This window comes from Sparus aurata, chromosome 21 (genome assembly GCF_900880675.1).
Source record: "Sparus aurata chromosome 21, fSpaAur1.1, whole genome shotgun sequence".
Lineage (NCBI taxonomy): Eukaryota > Metazoa > Chordata > Actinopteri > Spariformes > Sparidae > Sparus > Sparus aurata.
Window position 1 is genome coordinate 21,692,847 of NC_044207.1, and position 11,782 is coordinate 21,704,628.

The following is an 11,782-nucleotide window of genomic DNA, read 5'->3' on the forward strand; positions in this document are numbered from 1 at the left end:
GAGACAGAGAGGCAGCGGGCTTCACAGTGATGAGCCGGACACACATAACTGAGCTGCTCTGATCAATTAATGACGTCAGGTATAATTCGTAAAACGCACCACACATTCAGTCACGTGGGACGATAGTAGATGTTGTAGTGGCGCAAACGTCATGTCTTCAAAACTAAAACGCCATCATGCTTGAAAGTGCGTCTTTATTTCGTTTTTTTTTAAATTCGCTTATCACAAAGAAGTGTCCTTTTTTTTCATTTGTGGTCTTGCTGCTGTCTGCTACATTGCTACATACTTGTAGGCCTGTGTGTGAATATCAGATATATAACAGTTGCCAGGAAAAGTAATGAGGACATAACAAGGGTTTGGAGCACAAGGGGCGTAAGTGACATCTTGGGCGAAAATAAGTTGTATACATCATTTTGAAGGTCTTGATGAGCTCTATCAAATGGTAAAAAAAAAAATATGGTCACAATAATAGTTACTTTTTAAAATAAAGGCTGAAAACAAAAAGGCGTAAGTGAAAAACTTCAACTGAGTTTGGAGTGAAATAGGCGTAAGTGCACTGAGCTTGGCGCACAAAAGGCGTAAGTGCAGGTCAATTGCATTTACGCCTTTAGTGCACTAAAGAATTCATACAAGTGTTCCTGGCTATGAAAATACATGGATCGCCGGCCGAGCCAGCTAACATTTGGTTTAGCGCCCGGCTAACTTTAATGGGGATAAAATAATTTAATCGTGCTGCTCTTCTAGACTGTCTTTACGTTATCGGACCGAATGGCTCAAATTCTGTTAATGAAACGAGTCATTTCCGGGGGTTGTGGCGCCTAAAATAATTTATCCACCACTTCTTTCACAGTGGGTCTTTTGGTGTTTTCTCTTGCGTCACAACTGTTTCTGGTGCAATTGCGACGTGTAACACGACGTCAGGGACATACAACATATTGCTGCAGACACCATTCACCCTGTAACGAGTCACTGTAGCATCAAAGTGATTTTGGAGCTGTTATTTTAAAGGGAAAAAGTTGCATAATGCTACTTTAAATCGCAGCGTTATGGAGCATAAAGCCTACACAACAAACGCACACTGTACACAGGTGAAACATACAAAGCCAAAACTAAATTTTTATGGGGTTTTTTAGGTCCTTTTCTGCACATTCTTCAGTAACGCAGCATGAAATAAGCATGTAATATGTCATCTTTGGAGACCTTGCAGTTTTTACTCGAATCTACTTAGATTTTTATTTTTTTTAGTACGAGCAGTCCTCTTCTGCACACGCACGTTTGTATCACTGGACTTGCCGAAGGGTCTCAAGGGTTTGAACTGGTTGAATATGAATTATTTATTGTTTTCACAGTGTGGCGCTTAACCGGGTCAGTGTCAGTTTCAGCCCCATAAACACCCCTCTCTCTTTAGTATGAGTTGTGACGTCGTGTCAGCGATGGCGTGCTGCTTTTAATTACAAACTTGATATGGTAAATCCCACGCACGACCATAAATGAAATCATTCGCAGTGAGTCAAAGGCACATATGGTGGCACTTTAGAAATTAATTTCCGAGTTTCTCCTGGAAAAGGCAAAAAAAAAAAAAAAACACACCTTAAAAGCAGAGATGAATTATCTTCAAAAGGATTACACGTAGTGGAAATATTGCCTTGCATGCCACCTGCTCTCCCTCTTTTCTTACATGTGAATATTCACACACACACAGTCACACATACAGATTGGGGGCTGGAACAGATTGAGCCAAAAGCTCAAGATGAAAGCTGTGTTCGAGGTGGAACGGTGCTGTCAAAGATTTAATTGTGATGGCCACAGAGGGTAGAAAGAAATGAATGTCCACGATAAGATAAAACACAGCGTGAACATCAAAGTGGCCTGATGGGAATACAGCATAAGCATTTCACACAAACCTCGCCCCGCTTGTAGATGGTCGTGCCTGCGGAGAAACGGGCAGAATACGAATCACTCCTTCTTTAAAAACATGGTACCTTTTATTGCAAACTGTTTTTGTGCACATGTGGTGGCTCCATAAGTGAAGATACAAAAAAATTACATTTGTTCTGTCATTGGCACATTTCTAAAACCTACATTAAAGAAAGACAGTATGTTGATTCTGCCATGGCTACATAGAGATAGAGATACAAGAGTCAGGCCGAACAGTAGTGTCCAATCGGGCTGACTTAAACCACTTCGACCCAGGAGTCCGCTGAGGTGTGCTCACCTTTTTTTCTGGTGTCTGATTTGTTGCCTGATGGACCACAGCTCTATTTGCTCATCGTCTCCTCGCTGCACCACCTCCAGCCGACTCTATGGCTGCAGGAGCAGGGTCAACACCTTTAGCCGTGCGCTTCAACTTCCTTTCCAGTGACAGGATTCTTGAATGTCGTATTTTGGACCTGTGTTTCATGGTGATATAACGACATTATCGGTCGCTCTTGAGCACACCAACCCTTCAACAGTGTCAGGGATGTTGACATCACTGTCATCACTAGATTCAAGATTCAAGATTCAAGATGTTTTATTGTCCTATACACATAGTTTACACCAGGCAATGAAATTCTTAATTTGCGAGTTTCCCGACATACAAAATATAAAAATACAGAAATATAAAATATACTTATAAGAAAATGTATAAGTGACAGGCATATTTGCATGTGCAAAGTTCGCATTCAACAGAGGCACTGAAAGACATAGAGATATATAGAATATATACTAGCACATGCATTCTCCATTTTGAGTCATTGTTGCGGTCGAGTAATGAACAAAAGAACCAACCTATCTGCTGAAGAATGCTCTTAATTTACAGTATGCAGGCTGATCACATAGTGTGGGATGGATCGGGAGCTAACGCGATAAATGTTCTTCCAGTAACAATACTGGAGATCACTAGAACAGGGACTCTGAAGCACAAACCCAAGGCTGGTGTTACATTGTGTAGCTCTAAATGGTCGGCTCACTATAATACTTATACTAAACAAAAACATCTGTCGTAATACAGCTCCAGTATATGTTGGGGAGTAATGACATAAGGAACACATCCATCAGCAGCCTTGGAAATGAATAGAACAAAAGGTTATATAATGTCGAAAGTATTGTAACACATGTCATTCAGTTCAATTATAGAAGAAGCTGCCTATAAGAAAGTAAATGTGGCGCAAATGAATAGCTGACAGTAACCACAAGGAATTATTGATAGAGAAGTCTAGAAATGGGGCAACAGACTGGAAAAGGGACAGTTCACCCCAAAATCAAACATATTTTCCTTCTTACTTGTAGTGCTGTTCATCCGTCTAGATAGTGTTCAAGATTTGGAGATATCGGCAGCACAGATGTCTGAACTCTCTTGATATAATGGAACAGTTACGGTGCTCAGACTGTAGGTGCATGATTCCTTGGCGTGATATCAATATGGACCAGATGCATCACTCAGAACAACAAATGTCAACCTCACGCGAGCAGCAAAGTCATTTGGGGCTCTGGTGAACATGATATCTCTACCATATGTCATGGCAACCCATCATATTGTCAAGCCATTTCAGTCTGAACCAAAGCGGTAGATCGACCAGCACTGCCATCCCAAGAGCTACACTGCTTGCACTAGCAGGTTAAGTGGATTCTACCTAATTCCCATTTCAGCAAATACAACCAGCCTATAAACCTTAAGTTGGACAGAGCTTTTGTCATTATGTTCAACACCAGTTTGTCCTTAAAGTAACCGCAGTTGTTACTTCAGAATCTGACCATTTGTTTCCCACTTTAAAGGGAATTTATTAACAGCTTCAGGATGGTCCATCTCTCATTTAACCCGTGTTACATGGATTTCTTCTGAAAATTGTTCTCACTACCACAGCTTCACAGCTCGTTCAGTAAAAGTTTAATGCACGCCCGACTGGAGATCTTTACATCACACCATTTTCAGATCTCCAGCTCAGATTGAATTAACACCTTTCCCAGAGCCACTGCAATTGCTTCTTTATGGCTTATCCAACCACGCGGTCATGCCGCGGTTTGGGATGGTTATTTTTGCAATTTGTTTGCATTGCCTCGTGGTATTATAACCACAAAAGCACTTTAGTCTGTCCGCAGCAGTGTTTTCTTTTGGCATTGTGACTAAGTGACAGTTTGGGTTCAAAGGTCTTTTCAGTCTCATTCCCAACTCATCAAATGGTGACGCTCGGGGATTGTAGGATGGGTCGGCCACCATCCTGAAGCCTACACCGAAGTGTGTTTCTGAGCCTGATATTCAACTGTGTGAGAGTAAGTACACACACAGAATCAATAGCTTTATGTTTCCTCTGTGCTTCCTTTTTTCAGCCCCATGAGGTGAGACTTCCCTCCCCCTCATCAACTGGCAAACAAGCCCAGACCAATACAATAGTGTGACGTTCTTTAACCAGCATTTGTCTATAGCAGGCATTGAGGTACCTCTGCCTCTATGTCCAGTCTGGTACTGTCGGTCTTATAACTCCGGCCTAACCTCCGTGTTGTGTTTGAAACTCCTCTCTTGTCTCTTTTCACACTTGTGTCTGTTCTTCCTCGGCTCACCTCAACATTGCAGACTGAGCTGCCAGGTGTGTGGTCCAGTAAATCACAGTTGTTTCTTATCACGTTGCTCTCAGTCCCAATAGACAGTGAACGTAACACACCAAATATCAAAAAAAGCATGAAACGTAAAACAGCTAATCAATAAGACCATGCAAGGCCGAATACATGATATTCATAAACAAAACCCAAGCTAAATGATGAATTAAAACATGCAGCTGTGGAGATTTTTTTTTTTTTTTATTTATTTATTCTGAATATGCAAAATGGAACACGGCTTCCTGATTGCTATTTAACAAATTATTTACACAACATAATATGGAAATGAAGATTTTGAGGAAGCAAAATAATAATGATAAAAAGTAAAACAAATAACATATTCGAAAAGGAGTGAGAAGAAGCATAGCTTGTTAGCTCTCACCCCTTTGTCTAAATGAAAATAATATATATATATATATCTACATACACACATACCACCCACATATACATGCTTGTATATATACATATATATACACACAAAAACACACAAACCTACACACACACACACACACACACACTCTGCCTCTCATCACCATGCCACATCAATTAATAAGTGATAATCACCAATAATCATTAATACCATTATCCATTGTACCCGCTAAATAACATGTGTTTGTACATTTTCTTGAACTGGTTGATATTTGGACTTTGCTTGAGTTCCTCACTTAGGTTGTTCCATAGCTTGACACCAGAAATAGATATACAGAAACTTTTCAAGGTTGTTCGTCTGTTTAATCTTTTAAAGTTATGTTCCCCTCTTAATTGATAACCTCCCTCCCGATTTCTAAATAAATTTTGTATATTTTCTGGTAATTGTCTGTTTTTTGCCTTGTACATGATAATTGCTGTTTGGTAAGATACAATGTCAGTGAATTTCAGTAGTTTTGATTGTATAAAAAGTGGATTTGTATGTTCCAAGTAGCTGACCTTGTGAATAGTCCTTATTGCTCTTTTCTGCAGAAAAGTAAGTGACCGTAATGAAGTTTTGTAAGTGTTTCCCCAAATCTCAGCGCAGTAATGTATATATGGCAAGACCAGTGAACAGTACAGTTTGCGAAGAGAATTATGATCCAGTAATTGTTTTGCTTTGTGTATGACTGCAATGCTTCTTGAAACTTTGGACTGAACATGTTTGATGTGTGGTTTCCAACTCAGTCTGTCATCTACTATAACCCCAAGGAATCTGTTTTCATGCACCCTTTCGATTTCAACCCCATCTAATTCTATTCGCACCTTTGTGTTCCATGTTCCTTTTTTCAAACAATTTGAACTTAGTCTTACTTACATTTAATGATAATTTATTCCAGTCAAACCATGTTTTTGGTTTTTTCATTTCCTTGTTTATAACTGTTTCCACTTGTTTAATGTTTTCTCCTGAACCAAAAATATTTGTGTCATCCGCGAAATTGACCAATGTTAACCACCTAGATACTTTACACATATCATTGATATACAGGATAAACAATTTAGGGCCCAATACTGACCCCTGGGGGACCCCGCAAGCAATGTCCAAATATCTCGAGCAGTGATTACCCAACTTTACAAACTGTTGCCGTCCTTTCAAGTAACTCTTTATCCAGTCTAATACCAGTCCCCTTATCCCATATTTTTCCAGTTTATTAAAAAGTATGTTATGATTAATTGTATCAAACGCTTTTTTAAGATCGATGAATACTCCTATTGCATGTTTTTTGTTGTCTATTGCATCTGTGATTTCCTCTATTGATTCCATGATTGCCTGTGATGTTGATCTGTTAACCCTAAACCCATACTGACTCTCTGAAAACAATTTGTGTTTTTCCAGAAATGCATCCATTCTACTATTAAAAAGCTTTTCCAATATTTTTGAGAGTTGTGGCAGTATTGAGAAAGGTCTATAGTTTGTAAAGTTGTGTTTGCTCCCAGTTTTATATAGCGGTATGACCTTAGCAATTTTCATCTGGTTTGGAAATGTACCAGTTTGAAAAGACAAATTGCAGATGTGTGCTAATGGCTTTGATACCCCTTCGATGACCTGTTTAATTAATGACATATCAATGCCATTGTAATCTGTAGATGTTTTATTTTTACACGTTTTTACTATGTTGATAATTTCATTTTCCTCTATTGCTTTCAGGAACATTGAGTGGGGATTCCTTATTATTAGTTTATCCATGTAGTCTCCATCCGGCCCTGGATTTGGGATGTTTTTTGCTAGCTCAGGACCAACATCTACAAAGAACTGATTAAAACTATTTGCCACCTCATCCATATTATAATTTTCGTTATTATTTATAACAAAATATTTAGGTAAATTGTTTTGTTTAGCACCATCTCTAATAATATTGTTTAGCATGTCCCATATCCCTTTCATATTGTTTCTGTTATCTTCTAATTTGTTTTTATAGTATTCTTTTTTACTCAATCTTATAATATTAGTTAACTTATTCTTATATCTTTTATATTTATCTTCTGCTTCTTCTGTTCTCTGTGTTATGAAGTTCCTGTAGAGTAAATTTTTCTTTTTACATGCATTTCTTAAACCTTTAGTTAACCATGGATTGTTCTTGTGTGCTAGTTTTTTATTATATCTCTTAATGGGACAGTGCTTATCATATAATGAAGTGAATGTAGTCAATAATTTGTTGTATGCATTATTTACATCTGTTTCATTATATATCAAGTGAATAGTGAATGATGACTCTGATTCATCCAATTATTCTGGTAATCTACATCATCAAGTACCAAGAAATAGCCAGAAGCTCCAAGAACTGCAATGGACTTGAATGTGACGACGTAACAAAATGCCGTGTTGCTGAAGCCTCAGTGCCGCACGCTGCGTGAGTTTGTAATCTGTAGCTAAACTACAAAACAAATGCTGTAGAAATGAACAGAAAACATGCATCCACTGATCATGAGATCAATGAGAACAGCGAGCCTGTTAATAATGTGGTGGTGTTGGGACTGAAGCTTCGCTGCGCTCAAGCTGCGCACAGCAGGACTGATGCGCCAGAGCACAGCCGGTGTTAGAGAACTGCACATGAATTCAAACAAATACTGAGGATATTCAAACACCAGGGCAGTTTTTAATCTGAGGAGCATATGAGGAAGTTTTAAAGGGTGGAAATAGAAGGTGAGAGGTGGTAATGTATGAAGCGGCCTTTTGCTGTTGACTCAACAGTGGAAAGAACAGCTTTGGTCTTTTGTTGTTGAATTCATATCATCTTCTTTAACTTTCACACAGTGAAATTCATTCTTCTTGTTTGTCTTTGCCTCGTGGATACCTGCGCTCATGTGTAAGCTTAATTAATTGTGACAGAGAATCGGCATAGGAAAACATTTGATTATCAACATGACAACCAGCAGAAATGAAAGTGAATTTGTATGCAGGGAATGCCCCCTCCCTCCCTCCCCCTCCTCGCCTACACACACATATGACTACACAAGTCACACATGCCCACACGATGGGTGGGTGTGATAAGATCTGCATCGTATTAATGTCCTGGAATTAGATTAGATTTAATAAATGTGTGATTTTGTCCTTATCGTCTTAAGAACTTGGGCAGGCACGGTGATGTAGCTTAAGTAATTAAAGACCAGTACAGTGTGTTTGCACTGACATAGGAACGTCTCTGTAGTCACTGGGGTGTAAAGCTGCAACTGCACCATTCAAGCTTCTATAAAAAAGCATATGAATAAAAAGTGTGCTCCATCTTCTTTGGCATTCATAAAAATTCCATAAATCTATGCAGATATGAACAATAAATAATACAGGAGAGAGACCTATAGCACAACAGTGAATTAATTCAATTAACCCCCCCAAGTATGTATGTATGTATGTATGTGTGTGTGTATATGTACATGACAGCTGTAAAACATCATATAAATATATATATATATATATATATGTAGTACTGATGTTTTACAGCTGTCACATATAGAACCAAAGAGCAGAACTTGTTTAAAAAAGTATCATACCAACATTTTCCACCTTCCCCTTGCAGCCACATCCGATCAGCAGCTGACCGTTAAATGCACAAGTCTTGAAGCCAATAAATGGAGACCGTCTGCTGAAGTGGCCATGGTTTAATTTTCAGTTCTGTGCAGTCGTGACTCACCTCATCCACGAACATGCTGGGGTTTTTTTTTTTTCCACAAAGGAGGAAAAATGAGAAAAAATACACGGGGAAAATAAATGATCAGAGGTGTGAAATTGAATAAATCACAAGAAATGTGCTCTGGGCAGGAAGAGAGTCCACCGAAAGAAAAAGGTCACATATCACCTTAAAGGTATTGGAAGAGAAAGATCTTCATTGTTTTTTTAATGCCTAAACAGGACAACATAATTTCATACTGTTTTACTTTGTTTATTTTTGTTGGACCCTGCCAGCTTTCTTGCTTCAACAGGAACCTTATTTCCCTCTGAGAACAGCTTGTTTATTCATCAGTGTGACTTTGTGTTATGACCTCAATAATATTGTAAATATTAAGATTCTGAGTTTGAATTTCTTCTCCTTAACTACATAGTGCCCCTTCAATGTAACAAATGAAATAATGCTTTGCTTTTTGTACCTTTTTGGTGAGTAACCATCCCAGCACCGCGTATCACGTTTATATTCTTCTCATTTTTGCAGGCGCTTGAAATACTTATCTGTATCAAATCCTCTTGTGGTCATTGGTTGGAACAAATATGGCCAGAGCCAGAACAGCATCAGTTCAGCTCCATTAGCCCCCATCTATTCCTTGAATCCGTCCTATAAGTATTATAAAGCAGAGGCCAGGAAATATCAATAAGTAATCACCAAAGCCTAAAATATGACACCACCAAACCACCCAGTTTGCATGAATCTGACGGCTGTGTTTGATCGTTTCCTCCTGCTTTGTCCCAGTTCCATTGTAATCAAGGGCACAATGAATCGCAGCTTCAGAGACAAAAGCTTTTAAGTGGAAAAAGTTGGATCACCAACCATGTCAGCTCTTGGATTTGATGCGGCTGTCATCGTTTTTGATTGGAAAGAATCGACTAACCGTTGTGGGACTGTAGGGCTACGAGAGCACACAGAAGAGTGTGTGTTGTTGTTCCTTGGCCCAAAGTGGTTGAGACAAAATGTAATTTGGGTTAGCATGAAGGAGCCATTATGATCAGGATAACAAGTCGATGTTATCCCTACTACCATCTGCAGGTCTGTACAGGTATAACACCCATTCACTGCGGAGACATTAAAAACTAAGGGGCATCCAAAACCAGCCCAGCCATCACCTTTTAACGACCTAGCTGTTCTTCTTCCCGTCTAACCTGCGCCACCTACAGGCAAAACAAAAGTGGTCAGTTAGATGTGCAGATGTGGATATGATGTGCAACATCTAGATAAACAGGTGTTGCAGGTTTCATTCACACTAGTAGAAAGACAGTAGTAGCATTGATGCCCAGCATGTGGCGCATGGCTATTTTACAGGCACTATATTGTAGGTGAGTTCCTACATGTTCCATGTTTGTATTTAATAAAGCAGGTCGTGTTGATGATCCGTCAGGACCTCTGTGAAGTTACGATGTCATAACTGTACAGTCATCACCCTCAGCCACAGCCCCGGGTGCAAAGACACCAGTGGAGCTCATGTTGAAAAATGTTGGTCGATGTGTGCTCAGGCCTGGGTGAGCTGACCAATCACAGCAATATAGAAGCGCCTTAAAGAGACAGCGTTCCGGCAGAGGATAAATAGAGGTGCCGCAGCAATGGACAACAATATGAGCGAGATGATGTGTTTTTGAACATTAAAGCATTTCACCCTCTTATACAGGACCGGAACATTTGCATAATGTGGCGCCTTTGAATTCATTTTTATATTTTTGAGGTTCTGACAAAGCAGGAATCGTGAAGGTGTCAAAATGGGTTCCTGGTTGTTGTGACAGCATTTTCTAAACTTCTACATTTTACAAGTCAATCACTGGTGAAATGCTGCTTTTACATGAATGCTTGAGTATAATCTTATGTTATGATATATGTGATATGCATTTTAACAGTATATTAACATAAAGAAGACATTATCCTTATGTTCCTTCAGTACTTTAATACCATACATACTTCTACTAACATCATTTACATTACAGGACTTTTACTTGTAATGGACTTTTCTTATAGCGTGGTATTAGTGCTTTCACTTAAATCAGGTTGCTGAGTACTGCAAGAGATTTCTAATGCAGTTGCAACAAGACAAAGAACCACAGCCAGTAGATCCACTACAGTCCGTCACCGCATACACCGTGCTGTGCGTAGACAATAGCTCTTCAAGGTTGAATCAGCAGGAGTCTTTGTCAGAGTGGGAGACTGTCATTATGCATCTTTGTTCAATGACTTGTGTCGTACAGTATTGGTGGTGACTGTCTCGATGTAATTCTTTTGTTTTTCTCAGCATGTTTACCTGGATTGGAGCGTCTCAATTTGTCTTACCATATAAACAAATCAATGTCGCACAAGGAAGAAACTAAAAAAAGAAAAATACTTTACCAACAGCTGTCACGAGCTTTGACTACCAGGACGGCAGAGGAGTGTAGCCTAGCAGTGTAGAGGAATTCGACAAATCCATGTTGTGATTTTTTTGTAAGGACAGACTAAGTGTCGATGCAGCTGCCTTTTACCAGAACGCTTATGAAGTATTGCTCTGATGGAGTCCGAGGTAATGGTTATCTACGACGAGGAAAAACTTTGAACTGTCACAGGAGCCACTGAGAATAAAACAGAACTGCTCCGACAGCAGGCTGTGTTTTCATTTATACAGTGTACGATGACAGTGGAAAGAAAGCAAACACATTGATTTATTCTGGATCAATATGCAGTAAGTGGTAGTAGCTCTGTTGCTTTTTCATGCGTTATTGGCATGCTGCAAAGATGGGAACTGTATTTTTCCAAACAGCATCAATTCATCACTGTTACAACCAAAAAGGGTGCCATAAAAACAAAGCAATACAGTTTCAGATTGTTTTCTAAATGGATCTTGTTGGACACCAGGCAGGTGATGCACGTAACTACCTTCTCCGGCAGCTCAGCAGGCTCTGTGGCTGTCGCCTCAATGCGCCATGCCTCGATGTAATCTGCAAATGTGTAAAGATGTGTGAGCAGATAGAGAGGATCGAAGTTGCTCTGTAACTCAGACCCTTCACACCTCTGTCAATTATCAACTTGTAATCACGTGTCTTTTTATTTTATTTCCCTGCATGCTCTTCTCAAAT